Here is an 8,941-nt window from a genome sequence, read left to right as displayed (position 1 = left end):
TGGTTTGGACAAGCAAGAAGCTGATGAAATTGAAGGGCGAGGCAGAACTAGATTCAGAAGTTTGTATTATATATAGCTTTATCAGTTATCGAGATGAAATATAAGAGATCTTAACAGTTTCCAAAGTTAATGGGTATTTAAATCTTATTTTGCATTAAAATTTCCAATTTTATTAAAAATATTAAATTAATTTCGTGCAAGCTAGAGTATCACGCGAATGTGTACTAACTTCTTTTTTCACTGAGAATGTGTACTAACTTCTATATATGACAAACAATTACTGAGCGACAACTAATTAGCAAAAAAAAAATTACTATGTTGAGTCTGTGTTAATTTGCTTATGTATTCTTACCATCACCCCATGAATATATACATAACTATCGGGTAATTTTTAAATATTTTCAGAGTATAATAAATAATGGGGTTTGTTTATTAAATTTAGAGTAGAGTTTATAATAATTGTAAAAGATGGGAGTCTCATCTAAATATACTCCAAAAGTATGTAAAAATTTAAACAATCGATGTATTTTAATTTTTTTGAATGAATTTTTTGTTGAATATTTTGTTCATTTGTTTCGTTTAGTTTAATCTTGTTGTTGTTTAGGCTGTGTTTGTTTCGTGTAAAACGTTTTTTGGAAAATACATATTTTCTGGAAATGTTATTTTCCGGAAAAGGAAAATATTTTTAAGTGTTTGGTTGAATTATGAAGATTGTTGCAGAAAATATTTTCATGTGTTTGGTTCTATTAGGAAAATGCTATTTTCCGGCAGCAAATTCCGGCAGCAAATTCCGGCAACAACACAACAACAACAACAACAACAACAACAACAACAAATTCCGGCAACAACAACAAATTCCGGCAACAACAACCACAACAACAATTAGTTCATCAAAAAAAAAAAAAACAACAATCAAATTAAAAAAAAAAAAAAAAAACAACAATCAAATTAAAAAAAAAAACAACAACAACAATCAAATTTAAAAAAAAAAAACAACTGAGAGATCGAGGAAGAGAGAGCTCGAGGTGCGATGGCGCGATCGAGGGTTTGGGTCTGAGTCGAGCGGCGATGGAGCGATCGAGGAGGTGCGATGGGTCTGGGTCGACGACGAGGTGTGATGCCGCGATCGAGGAGGCGATGGGTCTGGGTCGAGCGGCGATGGAGCGATCGGCGCGGTGCTGCGATTTCCCTTTGATTGATCGGCGTGGTGTGACGGCGGGGTGCGAGACCGGTGCGACGGCAAGGTGCGATGGGCGTTGGGCTTGCCTCGGCGATGGCGCCGTTTCCTGGGTTCGTGCTCTCTGTTTCGTGGGTTCATTCGACTGGGCTTGTTCGTGGGTTTGTTCTCTCCGTTTCTCAATTTTCCGGAAAATGCAATTTGAAGTGAAAATAGAAGGTGAAATCTATTTCCACCAGCAGAGGGCTCATTTTCGGTCAAAGGGGAAATGGGTTTCCGTTGACCCAATTTTCCTAAGCAGCCAAACACATCAATTTTACGGAAATTGATTCCGGAAGTGGTTTGAAGTTGAAACAAACACAGCCTTAAACTATTTTTGTTGTTATCTGCACTAATTTTTATTTATTTTCTTTTTGAAGAGTTATCTGCACTAATTTTTAGAGTCATGTCTAGCTACATTGCCTGTGTTTGGATTCCACGGTAAGTTGCGGCACGTTTTCCATTTCTCTTTTTCTCTTTTTTTTTTTTTTTTTTGGCCGGTTTTTTTAACTTTGGGGGGACAAAATTCACTGTGCATGCACTGTTCACGTACTGTTCATGCACTGTTCACGCAATATTTAATATTAAAAATGGGTCCCACAACACTATTCACACATTTAAAAATTATTTTGCTACAGTGTTTTCAGCAACAATCAGTTTTTAGCAACTTTCAGCAACAATAAGTGCTATCCAAACGGACCCATTGTCAATTTATTGAAAGCGTTGAATCTAAAAATAAAAAAATTTGATGGTGTGCATGCGTCCAAGAAAGACCCAATACCTCGGACAAAGAACCCTGGGTCGACTTCTCTACCATGTGATTTGTGTCATCAACAATGGACCTGAGACCAAACAAACTACTCTACCGTGTGATTTGAGGCATCAATAATGGACCACTTTCCTAAAAACAAAGGGCTTACGATTTGTATTGGTGCAAAGCACATGAGTTTGAACTTTGAATTATCTTCATTCTAAATTAGGCCCTATTAGCAGGTCTAGGAATATTAATCCCTTTCCCAAGAGGACCTACCTTGGAGATGGTCTTTCCCATTTGATTAGGATTAAATTTGTCTGCTCTTTATTTATTTATTTAAAAAATTTGTCTGCTCTGTGTGGTTTAGAATCAACGAATTGCGTGGCTGTTATAAAATAGAGCACTCACAAGAACTTCATAAATTTGGGTGTTTTAAGTTACAATATGCTATTAATTTCGCAGGTTAAACTCTCTAGACTTTTAAGCATTTTGTGCACGAGGATATACCAATTTAACTTTTAACTTACATCACAATGTTTAATTAGTTTTGTTTGTAAAAGTTTTTGTTGGATATTATCATTATTATGCATCACAAAGATTATGTTCAAATTTATTTAACAATTTGCAATCCTTTGTGAGTGTGTGCTTATGAATTTCAATTATTTCAAGATCTAAATTGGCATTGTCGTCATTGCTAAATATTTGTTATTTCTTGTAGTGATTTTAGGAATTTTTCTTAGAATAGTCATTAAAAAAATTTAAATTATACAAAATCTAATTATTAAAAAAAAACACGTAAACATGTGAAATTTTACAATTTCCTTTTACTAAAAGAATGAAAAGGCACCCCCGCACCCTTAGTATGATGGTCGCTCTACAAGTATAAGTTTTTGTACGGTATGGGGGCAAGAGCCGGACTTTAAATCTTCAGAAGGAAACTTTATATGTATACACTTATATTAGATTAAAGTAAAATTCTATTTCAGATAAAAAAAAAAAAAACAAACAAACAAAAGCAAAATGAAAAAGTAAAAATAGATTAATTAATGAGAATGCTAAGATGAGAGTAATAAAGTTAGAGAGTCTAATCATGAGGATAGAAAAAAAAATGGAGAGAGAGAGAGAGAGGTAGTGAGCCAGAAATGATCACTGTTGACACTGCAAGCCAAGACACCAAGGTGAGCAAATTAAAGTTGCTACAACGGCAACTATAAAGCCTAAGAGAAGTCACTGTCATAGTAGTATTTCTTTTCGTATCATTTTTTTTTTTTAGGAAAAATGAAATTACAAATTATTTTTAAAGAATAGATCGAAAGAATTACGAATTTGAATAATAATTTTTTTTCATATTTTTTTTTGTTTTTGAATTATTTTGAATATTTTGTTCATTTGTTCTGTTTGGTCTAATCTTGTTATTGTTTGTACTTTTTTTTGTGTGGTTATTTTGACTAATTTTTAGGAGTCCAAATCTTCTGTCTCATCAATTGTGCTCCACTTCATGCTCCACCAATAAAACTTGGACAACTAGCCTGTCTCATTAAATGAGATAACTTTGACTTTTATAAGAGAGGCTAGTTGTCTCATTTAATGAGATATCTCATTTAATGAAAAAGGTTAGTTGTTCAAATTTTATTGGTGGAGCATGAAGTGGAGCACAATTGATGAGACAGGATTTGGACTCAATTTTTAGAGTTATGTCTAGGTACATTATCAATATATTGATAGCGTTGGTTCTAAAACTGAAAATTAAAAAAATTAAAAATTGTTAGTGTGCATGCTTCAAAGAAAGACCCAGTACTACCTTGGATAAAGACCCCCGGGAAAACTACTCTACTGTGTGATTTGTGTCATCAATAATGGACCTCTCTCCTGAAAACGACGGGCAGAAAACATGAGTTTGAACTTTGAACTATTGTCATCTTCTTTTAAACCCTTTCCCAAGTGGTCCTACCCCTATCGCAAGTCAAGTCTTGAACAAGATTCGTATTGTGGCCTGAACTTTGTGCTTATACAATAAGAGGCTAACATCTATGATTTTCACAACTTCCGGATGTGCATATGCACTGTGGGGGTGAAAAGCCCAACCTAGTATATTGGGCCTAAGGCCCTATTCGAGGGCTACTGTTTGTCCGAAGAGATGAGAGTACTCGAGAAGAAGCCCACGTGAAAGAAACATACCTGGAGATGAATGGGGGGTATAGTCCGAGGAGATGTTTAATTGTCTGAAGAGGCCACTATCCTCGGATCCAAAGAAGCTTGGTCAAATAGATGTTTGGGAAGTTCAAGTAATCCTCCAAACAATTTTAATGATAAAGATGAACCTCAAGCACGCATGAGGATAGCAGGAACAGAGAAATATCTAGAAGACAAACTTCAACCACCACATTAAATGCACTGCATCTACCTTTCTGACCGCATTAATGTGGAGAAGACCCCTGAATAGTACAATCTCAGCTACCGCCACTCACACAAGCCTAAAGAGGATACATGATGGGACATGCACTCAAGTGGGTGTTTAGATGATGAACAAGTGGACGATGAAGATGAAGCAAGAGGGTGCTATATAAGGAGGAGAGGCCTCTGATAAAAAGGGGGATCGAAAAAAGAAAGAGAGAAGAAGAAAACATCTTTACTGTAGCTCCAAGAATTGTAACTAAAGTTCATTCAATAAAACTCCTCTTCAGACGTTCACTTTTGCCTTCGACCAACCATGATTGCATGTTAGTTCATTCGTTAATACCATAATCAACTCGTTTAATTCACGTCCAGCTTAGCTCTTTCACCCACTCTCTACAAATTCATTGTTTAGGGTTCATTGGGCTCACAATCCGAACCTATTGGGCTTGGGCCACAAAAATTGATCTCTACATGCACTATTTAACAAAAAGACAACTAAAATAGGACAAAATTCATATTAAATAAAAAGGCCCCTGGAATTTATGTTAACGTCTTAAGGATACCTTCCAAGATTATTTACTTTTCATGATTTGTAAATATTATTGAAAATAATTATATTATTAAGACCACCAAAAACTCAGAGCAAACTTATAGAAACTAGTAAAAATAGTTAAAGACTTGTTTGCCTTGGAAGTGCAAACGTAAAGGCTGTAGTATTTCCTAGAAGACTCAAATTAAATGTTTTTTTTTGACTTCTTGGACAATATGAGTCATCAACTTCAAATATCATTTGAACTAGAGGAAAACTTTATTCAAAATAGTGGGCCTTGTTTGCTGGACTTAAAAAATCAGTTGGCCAGACTTTTAAATTAGATTGGACTAGCTAAAGGTTCGGATACTCCTATGTTGGTGGCGTTATCCCTTTCACAGCAAAGGATGGATCATTGTCTTATGGATCTAATGACTGAAAGTGGTGGTTGTTGAAAATGAGATTGATGAGGTTTGTTTCGTGAATTTTGATTTTGAAAGGATGAGGTTTTTGGTAAATGGTTGTGATAGCAGTGGGAATAAACCTGCTTGAGGTGGATTTTGGGTTGTGGGATGTCAACAAATTTTGGCCAAATGGGTTTCTTTTGGAGGTGTTGGTTGCACTTTTGAAGATCACAATAATTTTTGAATCCTCGCAAGAAAAATGACTTGATAAAAGCTCTATGCTTCAATGGAGTGTAACCTTATAAAACAAGTAAACAACATGGGATGACACCAGTTGTTACGTTATTACCAGCAAAGGAATTATGCTTAAAGATAAGATATTGATCAAGATAAATGATTCTTAGAGCTATCCAAGAATCTAAGATATATGCATGATGCACCAATCTTCAAAAGGACATTACTGAAAGGTTTTATTGTTGCTAATTTTACCAATCATTCCATTTAATCAAAAAAAATTCAAATAGAATTTTGGGAAATAATTGATCCCATCTGATTAACCCGTTTCACATAGGCATGACTTATAATATTTTGGGAACTAGATTAAATGGAATGAAACGGGATCAATTTCTTTAACACCCGTCTAGTCTCTACACAAAACGGATTGCCTTGTTGGGCTCAATTTCTTCACTACACAGAACGGGCTCTGTTTATGTTTTCACTACACAAAAAGGGCCTTGAGAGCAAACCGGCCCTATGCAAACCGGCCTTGTGCCCTTATCTTCATTACATGAGTGGGCTTCATGACTTTTCCTCTTTACATAAAACAAGCTGTTTTTGGGGTTCTTTAATTTTGTTCCAGGGTTAAGCATGAGATTGTAGTATAGAGAAACCTACATTTTCTGACATTGACATTGTTAAAAAAAATGAAGCGAAGCTTCATACGGGGATGTTGTCCTAATTTCTCAATCTTTGGTAAAACCGTCTATATGTACCAGTCTTTATCGACCCTTTGCTTTTCTTCAATTTCAACCCCACTCACTTCTTTGAAGCCTCTAATTCCTATCTTTCTAAGTCCACCACTGCACTCAGCTTCTGTTGAGAAGATTTTAGGGAGTTGTGGGAGGGTCGTTGCAACAGATTTAAGCCCTGTCGCACTGTCTTTGGCAGCTTTTAATGTGCAGAAGTGTGGTCTTCAGCTTAGTGAATTTATCATTGTAATGTAATGGTTCCAATTTCAATAATTTCACGTGAATGAAAACTCGCCAACAATGATAGTATTCATCCTGTAATCCATATATTGGACCATGTTACATGTTGAAATGAAATGCATAAGTTCTTAATTTGCTTCTAGTGAATCATTTATTTGTCATAGAAGGAGAATGATAGTCTTCAATTTAAGAGTAAAGTTGTTGTCTACTGTGAAAGTCTGGAAAGCATTTTGAGCCAAAACCAGAGCTCACTAGAGCGAAAAAGAAAATCACACAAAAATTTTCGCCAATCCTTTGTTCGTCACTCACTCTAGTGGAGCCATTTATGAACAGCTACGAACATACCTAGATCTAGGCAAATTTTGTGGCCAACCCTAATCTCTTCACATTTACTTATTAGTCATTTGAGAATTGTTTATTTTCAATCATTTATTTGCATAATGAGAAATAAAATGCTAAAAGTTAGAAACCCTCCTGTTCTCTCCCTTTTTTGTATAGATAAAGGACACGTGGCAATTAAATGATCTAATAGTTCAAAATAAGCCAACTCAAACTATCTTTATTTCTGCAATCTTCTACCCTTCGCCTCCCTCTACTCTCTGAAAGATGACCATCGCTGGACCCATTCTCTCCTTGTTTTTTTACAAACTCATCATCGTTTCAAACTTCATCACTTATGATCTTGAGCTTTTCAAAGGAATCAATAAAAAGAACCTTTTTTTACTATAAGAATGTAGGTATAAAGGTTTAATACCACTTTAAAAAACTTAAAGACTTGTTATAATCACAGCCCGAAAATTTTACAGAAATTCAACCCATTTGGCTAACTTTTACTGTCAAAATATGAAAATGAATGATGAAATCTTTAATCTTTTCACCATTTTACATCTTAAGAAGCAAAAATATCGAAGCAAAAATACCGAAGCAGCAGTAAATTGGGTTCTAAAAAAATAAAATAAAATCATTCCCTGCCATAGTGTTCTTCTAGTTTGAAAAACAGAGCGTAAAGGAAGCTAGTAGCCAAATCAATCTCCAGGCTTTTGTATGGATTTCATTTATAAGGATAATTACAAGCATTTGAAAAATAAAAAAGATTACAACAAAGAGAGATAAAGTCTAGTTATCTGATGTTATGTGCAACTTTATCTTTTTCTCTAATTTTATCTTCAATAGCTTCAACAAATGGTGATTTACTAGGATTCATATTCTTAACACTTGTATCCATCAGAGACCCACAAAACAAAAACAGAAAAATTACTTCTCTATCCTAATCCCATCTCCATAACCTTTCTGTTACCATTGACACCACAAAGAAATTACTCACATCGGAAATCACAAACACAGGTTACCCATCCCTCAACCCAAAATCACTAATTAAGCCATCTTCGGCAGAGAAACCCAGGTAAAGTGAACGCTTACCCTCAATCCAGTCAAGCCACTCCACGAAGTATCGTGCTGCCACCGTGATCCCGCCGGAAGCCCTTGCTACCCACTGTGCCACTTAAAAAAAAAACCAAGGACAGAATAGGTCTGGCTGTGGTGATGTTGCAGAGAGAAGGGAGAGGCGAAGAATAGGAGATTGCCAGAAATGGGACAGCGTGAAGTGGCTTTGAACCATTAGATCATTTAATTGCCACGTGTTCTTTGTCTATACAAAAAATGGAGAGAACGGGAGGGTTTCTAACGGGAGAGGAGCCGGACCCTTGTTTGAAATAAGGGTGAATGAAAAGTAGTGTGAGATCCTTAAACAATATATATTTTGAGTTTAAGCAGAAAACTAGCTTTCAATTGATTGCCAAACACTTAAAAGCCAAAACGTAACCCTGACTTTGAAAGAGAAAAACAACTGCAAAAACAGAGAGAAAACCTTGAGAGAGATTCCAATTGTCTTCAAACTTCTCCATTGAGAATTCCGGGAAGGTTCTTTGGTCCAACAACCATTGATCACCCACATATGTGTGGGTTGAACCTTAATGAAGTAATTTCATGCTCAGCTGCCACTTCCACAAAATCAATGGTTCGTCTGTAATGTGCCAGACTCAAGATTCAAGAAGAACATCTCTGTTGTTATGATAAAGAAATTTGAGGGAAAAAAAAAAAAAAAAAAAAACATTCTATTTGTCAATCGAGAAGAGTTCTTTCAAGAAGAACATCTCTGTTGTTATGATAAAGAAATTTGAGGGAAAAAAAAAAAAAAAAAAAAACATTCTATTTGTCAATCGAGAAGAGTTCCATGTGGACCAAATTGACTCCATAGCCCCTCCATAAATCTCATAATCACCAGGAAAGAAGGGGGTCTCCCATTTCATAATTTCCCTTGGTTGCTTCACCAAAACTTTTCCACTGACATTCAAAGGTCCACGGTACTCAAGCATGGTGCACTCTTTCTGCTTAGATTGAAATAGAGATTTCCAGACATGAATAATCAGCCCA

Source organism: Quercus suber, unplaced genomic scaffold, assembly GCF_002906115.3.
Source record: "Quercus suber isolate HL8 unplaced genomic scaffold, Cork oak 2.0 scaffold_52, whole genome shotgun sequence".
Classification (NCBI taxonomy): domain Eukaryota; kingdom Viridiplantae; phylum Streptophyta; class Magnoliopsida; order Fagales; family Fagaceae; genus Quercus; species Quercus suber.
Note: the sequence above shows the minus strand (reverse complement) of the source record.